General features: G+C 37.6%; 1 protein-coding gene across 25 annotated transcripts in view; it reads left to right on the top strand.

Annotated features, from left to right (window-relative positions):
• FOXP2 (forkhead box P2) overlaps window positions 1-13,018 on the top strand; it is a 584,095-nt gene that overhangs the window by 121,958 nt on the left and 449,119 nt on the right. The window contains exon 1 of one of the 25 annotated variants that reach the window (XM_065556292.1): window positions 12,021-12,059. The exons of the other annotated variants lie outside the window; for them this stretch is intronic. The gene's annotated coding sequence lies outside the window, so the exon portion shown is untranslated. Of the gene's footprint in view, window positions 1-12,020; window positions 12,060-13,018 lie in introns of those variants that run through there. 25 annotated transcript variants of the gene reach the window in all.

Raw genomic sequence — 13,018 nt, 5'->3', positions numbered from 1 at the left:
CCTGATTGAACTAACCTCGTTATCTCTAGCCTGACTCACTCTTGCTTGCATATTTATACCTGCCTCTGTAAATTTCCACTACATGCATCCGAAGAAGTGGGTATTCACCCACGAAAACTCATGCTCCTATAGGTCTGTTAGTCAATAAGGTGCCACAGGACTCTTTGCTGCTGGTAAAAGGAAGTACTTCTTTAGGCAGCACGTTTAAGTGTGGGAACTCACTGTCCTAGAATATCATTGGTCTTGAGAGTTTAGCATGTTTTAAAAAAATAGATGACATGTTTATGTGAATAGTTAGGACCCCACACTCACATAATATAAATAAAAAGCCATAAGCCATCATGCCGTGCGGCAAAACCTTCCACTAACTACCTGGGGCTAGGAAAAGACTTTATGGACCTGTTATTCCACAGTGTCCACGTTGGGATTCTTACAGCTTCCTTTGTAGTGTGCAGTACTGGTCCCTGCTGGAGATGAATGTGAACCATTTCTCTTATATGATATGGCAGTTTTTAAAGTTGATCACACTTTATATTACGGGTACATTTATAAATTATTTAAACTCCGCATAAACTTTTTTAGTATTAAGTGGGACCCTGTGTAAAAAAACAAACAAACCCAACTTTGCTTAATTAGACTAACACTACTATATTGAACTTTGTGCAAAAGTTTGTGTAGATAGGCATCTGGTGAATTACCAAGGTTCTTAATTATAGTGATACTTAGATCATCTTGCATATTTTAGATTCGCCCCTGTTAAAAGATATCAATAAGTGACAGAATTACCTTCTACGTATGGGTGGTGGTTAGATATTTTTTAAAAACTCACTGGATCCAGTGACTTTTTTTTTTCTAATGGGCAGAAAAATAAGTTTTCTGACTTTTTGCTTGGTTTTTAATTAATTTTTAACTTTGCTGCTTCTTCCATTTCTTAATTCATTACCTCTGAGTATTTTCCTCTAGTACTTGCTATTCCTTTCTCATAACTAAATGTCTTTTCTTTTTACTGGCTTCTTAAATCCTTTGCATTGCCTTTTGCCTTTCTTTCTTTAATCTTTTTCCTTCTGTTTAATTTTTAAATCCTTTGCCCTTTATCTTTTTTCAGTCTTTTAGTTGCTCTCCCCTCCTTTGATTTTCTCTTAAACATTACTGTTTCTTAACACTGTGTTCTTTCACTGATTTTGTTTTTGTCCTTTTAACTTTTTTAAATTTATTTTTCGTCTGCTGTCACACAAGGTAAAACTCACAAATAGCACCAGTGGAATTAAAAAACAAAACAAAACCAGAAAAGATTCAGCTATATTCTGGAGAGAGATTAGTTATTCCTCTGTTTACTGAAAAGAGAAACCCTATTTACTTCAATGGGCACTGAAACATTTTACCAGAGCCTTTTTTCCCCCAATACAATATCCTATGCTTCAAAATAAAAACAATTATCATTTCGCTATTTCAAGGTAATATGCGGTTTGATTTTTTCCCTTCTACTCCCTCAAAGACTCCCTTCATCTGCATAAAAGCCCACAAACTTCTCTTCATGTAGTTTAATCCTACTTTGAATCCAAAATGTATTGAATGCATACTTTGGAAAAGTGAGCATTTCTCTCTGTAGTCTATTATGAATGTCACCTTTTTTATTGGTTACTTTGAAAAAAATGCTGCATAAGTAAATTCTAATGTTGATTTACAAAATGTTAATTTTTTTAAAAATGTAGCATAGTTCAAGGACATAGCTATTTAGGTGGAGGGAGAACAGAAATCACATAAATATTTATTGTCCTCATTCACATAAATTAACAGAATAATGATCTTCAGGTGTGAAACTAGCACTGACCATATGTTTGAAAAATGACACTAACTTGTTTTTCTTTGAAATTCACAGTTAAGTTCAAATTACTAATTAAATGAATAGCGGAGGAAGCCTATAAATAGGGTTAGTGTTAGAATCCAGGAAAAATGAAAAAAAATGTAGAAAATATTATTCAAGTTTTTGTAGAAATTTGTGAAATCTTCCTATGTGTATTTTTAAATAGGGACTGTAACACTTTGACATGGTCAGTCTCTCATATTTGCTGACAGTTTCTAAATAAAGTTGTTGTTACTCTAGTTTTAAAAGAGAATGATAAGATTTGCTCATGAAAAATCTGCCAAAGTTCCAGATATTACACTGCTCTACAACCAAAATGCTTCTGAAATAAATGTAGTCAAACTTTACTAATTCTGGGTCACTGAGAACGAAAATGTTGCTTAAAATTGTTGATTGGCTCTAGTTTTCAAGATATGCTATTGGGTCAGTATATACGACCCTTGACTTGGGAATGGCGGAGGATAAGTGAGTTATAAAGGGAAGGGATCTCAATTTAAACCAGAAATGATTAAAATACATCTTTGACTGGATCTATGAATAAATCTATGACTGGGTTTGGACAATACTTGCTTTTTAGGCAAAACAATGAATGATGCAATCTGAAGCTGGTATTGCGTCATACATGATCTGAATTGCATCATGTTATTCCTAGAAGTCATGGATGATGCAATCATAACGAAGCTTACATCACTCTGCTGAACAAATTGCCCTATATCAGCTCTAGAAATCATACAATGTCGTGCTCTCTTATTTGTCAGTGTTTGAGTTTGCAAAGGGACACATTTCTGTTTAGCCAAAGTGAGCAGAGATGCCTCGTATTTGTGTGAACAGTGCAGATAACTTCTGCTATGTTTGTGGTGAAGTGACTTTTGCATCACAAAAGCGCAGTATAACCACTATGGTTAAGAGAGCCTATCACCTTTATTTTGGCTGCAAAATTGGAGATGCCAATGTTTTGGAAAGAGCCAACAGATCATACCAGCAATTGTTACTTCTGCATGGTGCCTCCAGTTGGGAAAGGTGTGTCAAAGAAGAAAAAGTGAACTGTGCCTTATCCAAACATTCCATCAGCTATACGCCCAGTACCCCACGGCGAAGGACTGCCGGTTCCTGATGCACCAGTATCATTCTCACTTGAGTCAGACAAGGAAGAGGATGAAACTTCTGGTCCTGAACCATCAATGTCACAGGACCCACATTTTCTCCCATCCTCCTCCTCTGAACCACACCTCAGAACACAAGGTGAACTGAATGACCTTGTCAGGGATTTGGAACTACCCAAGAGTAAGGCAGAGCTGTTGGCCTCCAGACTACAGCAGTGGAATCTCCTGACAGGTGATGTTAGGGTTTCCATGTTCCGTGACCGTCAAAAGGATCTTGTCCCATTCTTCTTCATGGAAGGTGATCTTGTAGCCTGCAACAACATCGATGGTGTGATGGCAGCCCTCAACATCGTTCACGGTCCAGATGAGTGGAGACTGTTCATTGATTCATCGAAGACGAGTCTTAAAGCTGTTTTACTGCATAATGGCAATGTTTTGCCATCAATTCCAGTTGGTCATGCAGTCCATATGAAGGAAGCCTATGACAACATGAAACAACTTTTGAGGTGCATAAACTATGACCAACATCAATGGCAGCTTTGTGGCAATTTGAAGGTTGTTGCTCTCTTGCTTGGTCTGCAGACTGGATACACAAAGTACTGCTGTTTTCTCTGCGAATGGGATAGTCGTGCAAGAGATTCCCACTACATCAAGAAAGATTGGCCACTCTGACAGTCATTGGTGCCTGGGAGGAAAAGTGTTCAGCATCCATCACTTGTTGAATCAAGGAAGATTTTGTTACCACCCTTACACATCAAGCTGGGTCTGATGAAGAACTTTGTCAAGGCCATTGACAAAACACAAGCAGCTTTCAAGTACCTCCGTGGAAAATTTCCAAGGTTAAGTGAAGCTAAGATAAAGGAAGGTGTCTTTGTTGGTCCTCAGATTCGTGAACTTCTTCAAGATGAGGCATTTGACCATGCACTGCATGGCAAGGAAAAGACAGCATGGAAAGCCTTTCAGTTAGTGGCAATAAATTTTCTCGGAAACAACAAGGCAGACAACTACAGATTGTTGGTGGAAAACCTCCTCAAGGCATACAAAAGCCTTGGTTGCAACATGTCACTAAAGATACATTTTTTGCAATCTCATCTAGATTTTTTTCCACCGAACTGTGGAGCAGTGAGCGACGAGCACGGCAAGCGATTTCACCAGGATATTGCAATAATGGAGAAACACTATCAGGGCAAATGGAGCCCATCCATACTTGCAGACTATTGCTGGACAGTGAGAAGAGATGTTCCATTTAATGAATACAAGAGACAAGCCAAGAAGCGCCGAGTAGACACTGACTAGGACTAAACTATGTACATAATAGTTTTTTGCCTTTTGTTTCATAATAAATTTTATTTATATAACCCTTTTGCTGATTTTTAAAGTGTTACATAAACAGGACAGGTGAAATATTATCATGTAAAGCAACCATAAACACATGAAAAGACCTAGGTTTACAATTTATGATTAAAACTCTACTATCTACACAATATACATAGACATAAAATGTAAAAACTTAAATATCTTAGAAACAGTAGCCAATCCGTTGTTTTAATTGTCATATTTGAATTCAGCAGATCAAAATACATAATAAATAGCACATTTTATCTCTGAAGCAGACGACTTCTCAAAAATTGTAGACCAGTGTTATTGTATTTCCAATAAACAGCAAATTGGAGCTTCCAAGAATAGATCGGGGCTCAATCTACTGCTCTGCAAATCTGTAAGAAGTTGGGCATTGTAAAGGTATTTGAGTGTCAAGTGTATGTCTTTATTCCAACTTGGACAGAAGTTTGTAAAAGCATCTGAGAACAAGAAGCTATATGTCTATATTTCACTGAAACATCTTTATCTTTAGCAAAATATCGGTAGGCGAAAAAGAAAAATGTCAAGTGATGGTTGGTTGGAGCCCCAAAGTGCTCTCTGGCAGAGTGTAATAGGAAAGTCTGGCTTTGAAAAGGTAGTAAACAAAGAGGGTATTTCTGAAGAGAGCACATAAAAGTAAAGGTCGATATCCTATGTGCTAAATAAGAGCTGTGGAAATTCCAAAACCCTGAATCTAGGTTGGTTCTATTGTCTGGGGTATTGTGTGTCAAGATATGGGGCTGTGTTGCTGGGTCCTCACCACTGCTCTGTGTGCATGCATGCAACCTATGCTATACTGCAGGTATTCCACCAGCCCTCTTCCACCAATGGCATTGCAGGGGAGGAACTGCACAGCAGCTGTGGGGACTTCTTCAGCTTTGCTGCCACCCTGGGCATCAGAAGAGGAGGAGTTAGGGTCTCCTACACCTGTGGGTCTCTCAGGCATATAACATGATTAGTCTGTGGGCTGAAAAGAGGGTTTTGCTCAAGTACCATAAACAGCAGTTGGGGCTCAGGTACACATTTGTCAGAAACTTTAACTGAACCTACTTATTTAAAAAAGAATATGCTTCAGAGATTTTTACAAATGTCTACTTACTATGAAAAAACACGGACACTGTAAATTGAGTATTTTGCATGGGAGTAAGTGAGCAGTTGTTAATTACTTATCTTAATTGTCTAGTAATTTTGGCTTAAAAGTGATAGATTTGTAAGGTTATTACCATAGACTCTAGCATTCACTGTGGTAACGGTTTCTTTGCTGTGACTTAAAAAAGCTGAAGTGTACTCATGTAGGAGAAATAAGTTGGTGGAATTGTGATTACCATGGTGATTTATAATTATTAAGGATGATAACCCAACTGTCCATAGCATCGGGGGGAGGGGCGTGAGGCGCAGAGAGGATCAGTATATGAAAATGAACTTTTTTGTTTGGAGCAATTTCTTTCAAATTAAGTGTCGTCTTTGCCTCAAGCCCACTTGCATGTGTGTTTGTTAGATCCACTGTTTTAGTGTTTACATACCGGTACATACTTTGTGTATTCTCCTGTTTTCCTCTGGTAAACAGAATTTGTATCTTGCCAACTAATTACTTCATTTGTAAACACATATATCAAATATTTGAGAACTGTTTCTTCTAGTTTTTCAAATGTTAATTTTCAAAGTCCCTTCTATTTGGGGGTTTTTCATCATACGAAACCAGAGAACATTTTCAAGTTACACCTAGTTTGGTTTTTTAGAATTCCTTTCTGTCCAAGAAATTAGGGAATGTACTTTGTTCACAAACTGGTATTTTTAGATTATTGTGATACTAACATGTTAATCAGAGCAGCATAGGTAGGTGTCCTTCTACCTACAAATTTTGGTATTTTCCAATGTGTGAGAAATGTGTGGTAGTGTGTCTTAAACGGTGAGTATTTCTAATGTCAGTCAATGTTGTCATGGTCTAGCTTCTAGTCGTATAATGTTCCACAAAGGTATGGAAGCATAATCCATGAGAGAAACTGTACTTAGTACCACATGGTAGCTTTAAGAAATCTTCAGGATGCTCTGCTAGCAAAATTCTCAATTAAGGGTGCCTGGGTGGGTATGTCTGTGTGTACATTTTGTTCAAATTCTTTGTACTGTAGTGATCACTTGCCGTGGTGATGGTGGGTGGTTCCTGTCTCACCTGCAGCTGACATGACAAGATATAACTTTGCTTACATTGGGACTGAATTTATGAATTAAGCTTCCTGTCCTAAAGTTTTTTCTTTGAGGTTTAAGGAAGACAGAGGATTGTTGACAAATTTTAGGCATCATGATAGTAACCAAGGACCTGATAACAGCATAAGCTGCCTTAGATTCTCAGTACAAAATTGTATATATTTTTTTAATTTAAAAAATAAGCCATTGTTGGTCCCTAGACTAACTTTTGTACTATGCTATGTGATATTTTGAGAACATTACAGAACCAAGACTGATATTACATGAAAGAGAAAAGATAGAATTATAGAATCTTTGAGCTTTCTTATTTGTGGTTCATAGACCACAGTTTTTTTAGGGCTCACTTATGGCTCTATTTTGGTCTATTGAAAGGTTTCTCTAAAGATTCGTCCACAGCAGCCAGTCTTTCTTTTTACGTTTCTTTCTCTCACACAGTGATTATTTAAATTAATTTACATTATTGTAAGATTGCATAATTTTAAAAGGAAAATTCAAACTAATTTTGATTTGCTCACTAAGGGCAGAAATTTAGGAATTTCAAATTCAGTTGCTGATCATCATTACTGACCTAAAAGAGCCAAATGACAGGGTGGGTGTTTTACTTCAGCAATACTCCCTAATAATGATTTATTAATATCCTTTTACTACATCTGAATTCTTGCCTGCCCTGTTTAATATGGTAAACATATGTAATTCTCTTCTCCACATGAATAGAATTTTATCTCTCAGCATAAAATTCTGTCATTTCTTTCTAGAAAGCTCTTAGAAAATATTAAGTAATCATGAGGGTTATTGTTAATTGCATCGGCTTTAATTTGTTACTTTAAATGGTCTAATTATTTCTTCATGAGGTTATCAGGCAACTCTGAAATAAGACCTCACTGCAAATTAGCCCCTTGGGCCAGGTTACTTATTTTGACCCAAACTTTATTTGAATGTTATGATTAAAAATAACTGAAGAATAAATACATTTTAATAATGCTCTTTAAATGTATAAGACTTAATACCATCTGAGCAAAATGTAAAAGTTACAGTTGTGTCTAGTTATAATTGTGATGCTCTGACTATAATTATTTTGGAGCGTGTACACTGCAACTAAACCTATACAGTAAATTTCAGATAATATACATAATCTTTCCTTTTAAATTCCCCTTACATACATCAGTATGGGGTATAGATGATCTTACTTTAATACTGTAAAAGCTTGAACTTTATTTCAGATGTCCTCTTTCTAGGGTGAAAGTTCTGTTTAGGTAAAATAATGGTGAAGGGGGAAGTGAGGAGGCAGAGAGTATCAGGAACTCAGCTACCTTCAGGCCTGGTCACCTAGCAACCCAGTGAGCTCAGCAGGGACCAATAAACCTTAACTAAGTTATTGTTTTCCCTGACTGGTCAGAAGAGCCAACAGATCACCATTTAAGCGCTGTAGTAATAGGGGCACATTAGCTGTTAAAGGTGTTCAACTCTGAAGCTGTGCTAGACCTACTTGTGTCCAGCTGTTCTCCAATCCTTGTCTGTTTCTCTCCAACCGTAGTCCCTGCCTACCTCTGCACTCCTAATTCCTGACTCTGATACTGGCTTTTCTCCTGACCATGCCTTTGGTTTTGCCCTTTGATTTGGCTGTGACTACTAGGCCAGACTCCTGCTCCAAACACTGGGTCACACCACCTACACCTCAGTGTGTGATTGAGAAGAAATCCATTGAAAAGTTGGAGGGGAAAATGGTGGGGAGTGGGCAGAGTGGAAAAAACAATTACAAAGAATTCTGTCCTTATTGGAGTGCCTCAGAAGCAGCCTCAGACTTCAATGCAAATAGAGACTGAGTTTGTGTTTCCCAACAGCTCACTGGATAATTGTGCTGCCTGTTGCGCATAGCTTCATGCCAGACACAACTCAACTGAGAAATGTCTTGTTATTGTAGGACAGGATCTAGAACGTTGTATATCTGATGGAAACAACTTATTAGAACCAATAGTTAGCCAATAGACAGCTTGGGCCATGCTTTAGGAAGGACGTGGACAAATTCAAGAGGATCCAGAGGAAAGCAACCAAAATGATAAAAGGTTTAGAAAACCTGGCCTGTGAAGAAAGTTTAAAAAGAAAAAAAGCTGGATATGTTCAGTCTTGAGAAAAGAAGACTGAGGGAGGACCTGATAAGAGTCTTCAAATATGTTAAAAGCTGTTATAAAAAGGATGGTGGTCAATTGTTCTTCATGTCCACTGAAGGTAGGACAAGAAGTAATGGGTTTAATTTGCAGCAAGGGAGATTTAGGTTAGACATTAGGAAAAACTTTCAAATTGTAAGGCTAGCTAAGCGCTGTAATAGGTTTTCAAGAGAGGTGGAATTCCCATCACTGGAAGTTTTTGAAAACAGGTTGGATAAACACCTGTCAGGGATGGTCTAGGTTTACTTGGCCCTGCCACGGAGCAAGGGGGATGGACCTGATGACCTTCTGAGATCCCTTCCAGCACTACATTTCTATGATTCTATCCTAGGAAAGTTGGGTTTTGAGGGCAGCAACAAAATAAATGTAATTAAAATATTTCTAGTTCCCATAGTTCCCATATGCTTTCAGTAGAGTGAGTAGCACGGAGACTCTTACATCTTGCATCAAGATGGGAAACAACAGAGTATCCTTGGTTTAGTGGCAGCCTGGACAATCTTACGAATTTCATCAGCATAAACTGTAGTACTACATAAGTGGATGAGGAGCCCATGACTCAGGACAGTAACTATATAAAAACATTTTATAGGTGATGGCAGTCCTGCACATTCTAAGGACCTTCAGAATGTTATCCCAAAACAGTGTTTCAGTTTCAAAAAGGCCATAGTTCCCATATGCTTTCAGTAAAGTGAGTAGCACGGAGACTCTTACATCTTGCATCAAGATGGGAAACAACAGAGTATCCTTGGTTTAGTGGCAGCCTGGACAATCTTACGAATTTCATCAGCATAAACTGTAGTACTACATAAGTGGATGAGGAGCCCATGACTCAGGACAGTAACTATATAAAAACATTTTATAGGTGATGGCAGTCCTGCACATTCTAAGGACCTTCAGAATGTTATCCCAAAACAGTGTTTCAGTTTCAAAAAGGCCATCAGACAGCCATGTTCTGTATGATTTTTTCAGTGGGACACTAATGTTCATTTCTTTGTTGAAGAAACACTGTATGTGTGGGAGTTACTAGTGTCTAATCAGACATTTTTGGCTGAAACTTATTTAACGTTAAGAAGAATAAGTTCATAGACCCTACTCTAGTGTTGATGTTTCTTTTCTCCATTTCTCTGAACAAGAAACAACTGCTCATCCATTCCTGACATAAAGGAAAGATTACTTTTGCAAGAGATGCCTTCTCCTTCCACTGAGAAGGAAGGCTGCTTTCTGATAGAGCTGTCTCTCTACAGAGGCATAGTGTTTCTGAGGCATTGTCTCAGGCATTGGCTTTGTGGAAGATGTCTGCCAGAAGGACTTGAAACTTCAAGTGAAACTTCCCTGACACACAAATAATCTCCCCAAGGCTATGCCAGCCCTTTCTTTACTTGGGATTATGTTTTCCAATGCGCATTACTTGGCACTTATCAACACTGAATTTGATGTGCCGTTTTGTTTGTCCCATCACCCAGTTTAGTGAAATTGTTTGTAACTCTTCACAGCAAGCTTTGGACTTATTATCTTGAGCTATTTTATATTGTTTACAAATGTTCACTCCCCTCACTGTTCACCCCCCTTTCCAGATTATTTATGAATGTGTTTAACAGCACTGTTCCCAGTACAGATCCTTGGCCACTATTTACCTCTCTCCCCTGTGAAAACTGACTATGTATTCCTATCCTTTTCCTCTGATCCCATGACTGCTTACTTTGCTTAAGAGCCTTTGGTGTGGTACCTTGTCAAAAGCTTTTTTGAAAGTCCAAACGCACTACATCCACTGGATCACCCTTGTCCACATGCTTATTGACACCCTCAAAGAATTCTAATAGACTGATGAGGCATGAGTTCCCTTTACAAAAGCTGTGTTGATTCTTCCACAACATATCATGTTTATTTATGTGTGATAGTTCTACTCTTTACTGTCGTTTCATCAGTACTGAAGTTAGGTTTATCAGCCCCTTAATTGCTAGGATTGCACCTTGAGCCTTTTTTAAAAAATAAGCATTACATTAGTTACCCTCCAGTAACACTGTTTCTTAAAGCCTTCACTGAATGTTTTAGTTTAAAGTAATAGACAAACCAACCATATAAGAAAGCATACAATTTGTATTTCCAAATTTCTCCCATCTTGGGATCATAAATAGAAATGATTTGGTAGCTTGGCTGCACTCTATTCCACATTCTTGAAGGAAACCTCATAACAGGAACTGTCAAACTTTTAAAGTTTCATCACTGTATTCACATCACAGTAAACTCCATCCCTAATTGGCACACTTGTTACCTGTGTTAGCTGAGAAGCCAAGATATGAGTGGGCTTGGAGGGTGGCTGCTTCCATCCATTAATGAGACAAATTGGTAGTATAGTTTAGGGAGACTTCTATTGCCTCTGCCCTGATACACCTGCTCTGTGGATAAATAGTGGATTTCACTTTCTAGTTTTGTCAGTGTGACAACTTTCACAAGCACTGTATTCCTTTTAATAATAAAAGTACACTCCCCATTACCTCCATTGCCTGTAGAAATTGTTTACTTTTCATTAGCCAGGCAACTGGTAAATAAATTGCACCTGAAGTTGGTTACTGCAGTGCAGTGCAGCGCTCTGCATTTGTAGGCTTTTTTCTTTTTATTTACAATTGCAAATTCTTACTTTTTGTTAAGAAGGATGCTTCTAAATTTGGCTTGGGTTGCTAAGTCACATTTCATAAACAATGCCACACAGCAAAACTGTATAGCTCCTTCAATTGTAGTATAAAATCAATTGTGCGCTGAAATAGTCCAGATCAGTTAAAGATTTTGCAGGGACTGGTTTTAGTACTGTTTTTATTTAACTTTTTATGAACTTGAAGAGTGAGTAAATAGCATCTTATGGCTGGTCAGCTCTGGGAATTTACATTGGCATAGCTATGTCTCTCAGGAGTATGAAAAATGGTGTGTATAATGCGAAGTCAACGAAAGAATTCTTCTATGAGAGAACCCCTTCCATCACTGTAGCAAGTGTCTACACTGAAGCACTACAGTGGTGCAGCTGCAGTGGTTTAATTGTAGACATACACTTAGGATACTAAATTGGGAGGAACTGCAAATACTTCTTGAGACAGATTAGTTATATAAAGGGATGTAGGGTTTGTCTATGTGGGGACATCCAGGAAAGTTAATCCGAATTAACTAAAGGTGTCAATTGGAAGTGCATTAGTTAAACTACATTAAAGCCCTGGTTACCTTTTCCAGACCTAAAGAAGAGCTCTGCAAAGCTCAAAAGCTTGTCTCTTCCACCAACAGAAGTCGGTCCAATAAAAAATACTACCTCAACCACCTTGCATCTCTTGTATCTTGGGACCAACATGGTGACAACAACATTGCAAACAAAATGAGGTTTGTATTTGAAAAAACAAGCTAATATGTATTGGGAAACATAATCCAAAACAGAAAGACATATGTGGAAGAAGAAACTGCATGCCAGCAAGCTTTACTGACTCATTTCCCTCACTGTTCCATCAAAATCTGTTGACTGTCAGGGTGCAGTATAAGGCTTATTTATTGTCTCAAGGTTTTGCTAGAAATGGTAGGGATTATGCAGAGAATGGAGAGAGATTCTAAAGCATGGAGTCTAATTAGCTTGATATTGTTAGTGATTTTTGTTTTTAAATTTTATTAATGAAATAAATTTAGTAAATTGCCTACTTCTATCTGAGGCCTCCAAATTTTGACGCTAAATGTTGGAAATGAGACTGCATAAGTGTAAGGGTGTTTATCATGTTTATCCATTCTCCTTTTGCAGGATTTTAAACATAATAGGCCAAATTCATTCCTGGTGTGCCTAGTAACAGACCATTCCATTTGGTCTGTTATTTTAAGTCTCTAGTAAGATTTATATTATCTACCATTCAGAAAACTACAGGTGGCCAATAAAAACCTTAATAGAGTCTAATTTTCAGTGCAGTTTCTACTGACTTACAGTTTTATCTTCTAAAATAAATCAAAAGTAGCCATTCCATTTTGAGACATATTTAGGTGGCAAATTGATTCCAGTTGAGCTATTCCCTTTATATGTCAAATTGCAAAGTTTGTGCCTTTGGATGTTTTGTTAACCTAAGGGGTTCCTTTTTGTGTGTGGATGTTTTCTATTGTATCTATGGTATTTTATCTTGTTTTTCTAAATATTCTGATATATGGAGATTCTCGTCTTGTCTTTTTCTTGGAACTTATTATATGATTGTAAATTTTGGGTGTCTTTTTTTAAAAAGTTGGATAAAATGCTAACCATAAATGTAACCAGTCTCAAGCACTGAGATCCAAGAACCCAGAGTGCATAAATATATTGTGAATTTTGG

This window comes from Chrysemys picta, chromosome 1, assembly GCF_011386835.1.
Source record: "Chrysemys picta bellii isolate R12L10 chromosome 1, ASM1138683v2, whole genome shotgun sequence".
NCBI classification, from domain to species: domain Eukaryota; kingdom Metazoa; phylum Chordata; order Testudines; family Emydidae; genus Chrysemys; species Chrysemys picta.
The sequence above is the reverse complement of the archived record's forward strand: the minus strand, read 5'-3'. Positions and strand labels throughout refer to the sequence as shown.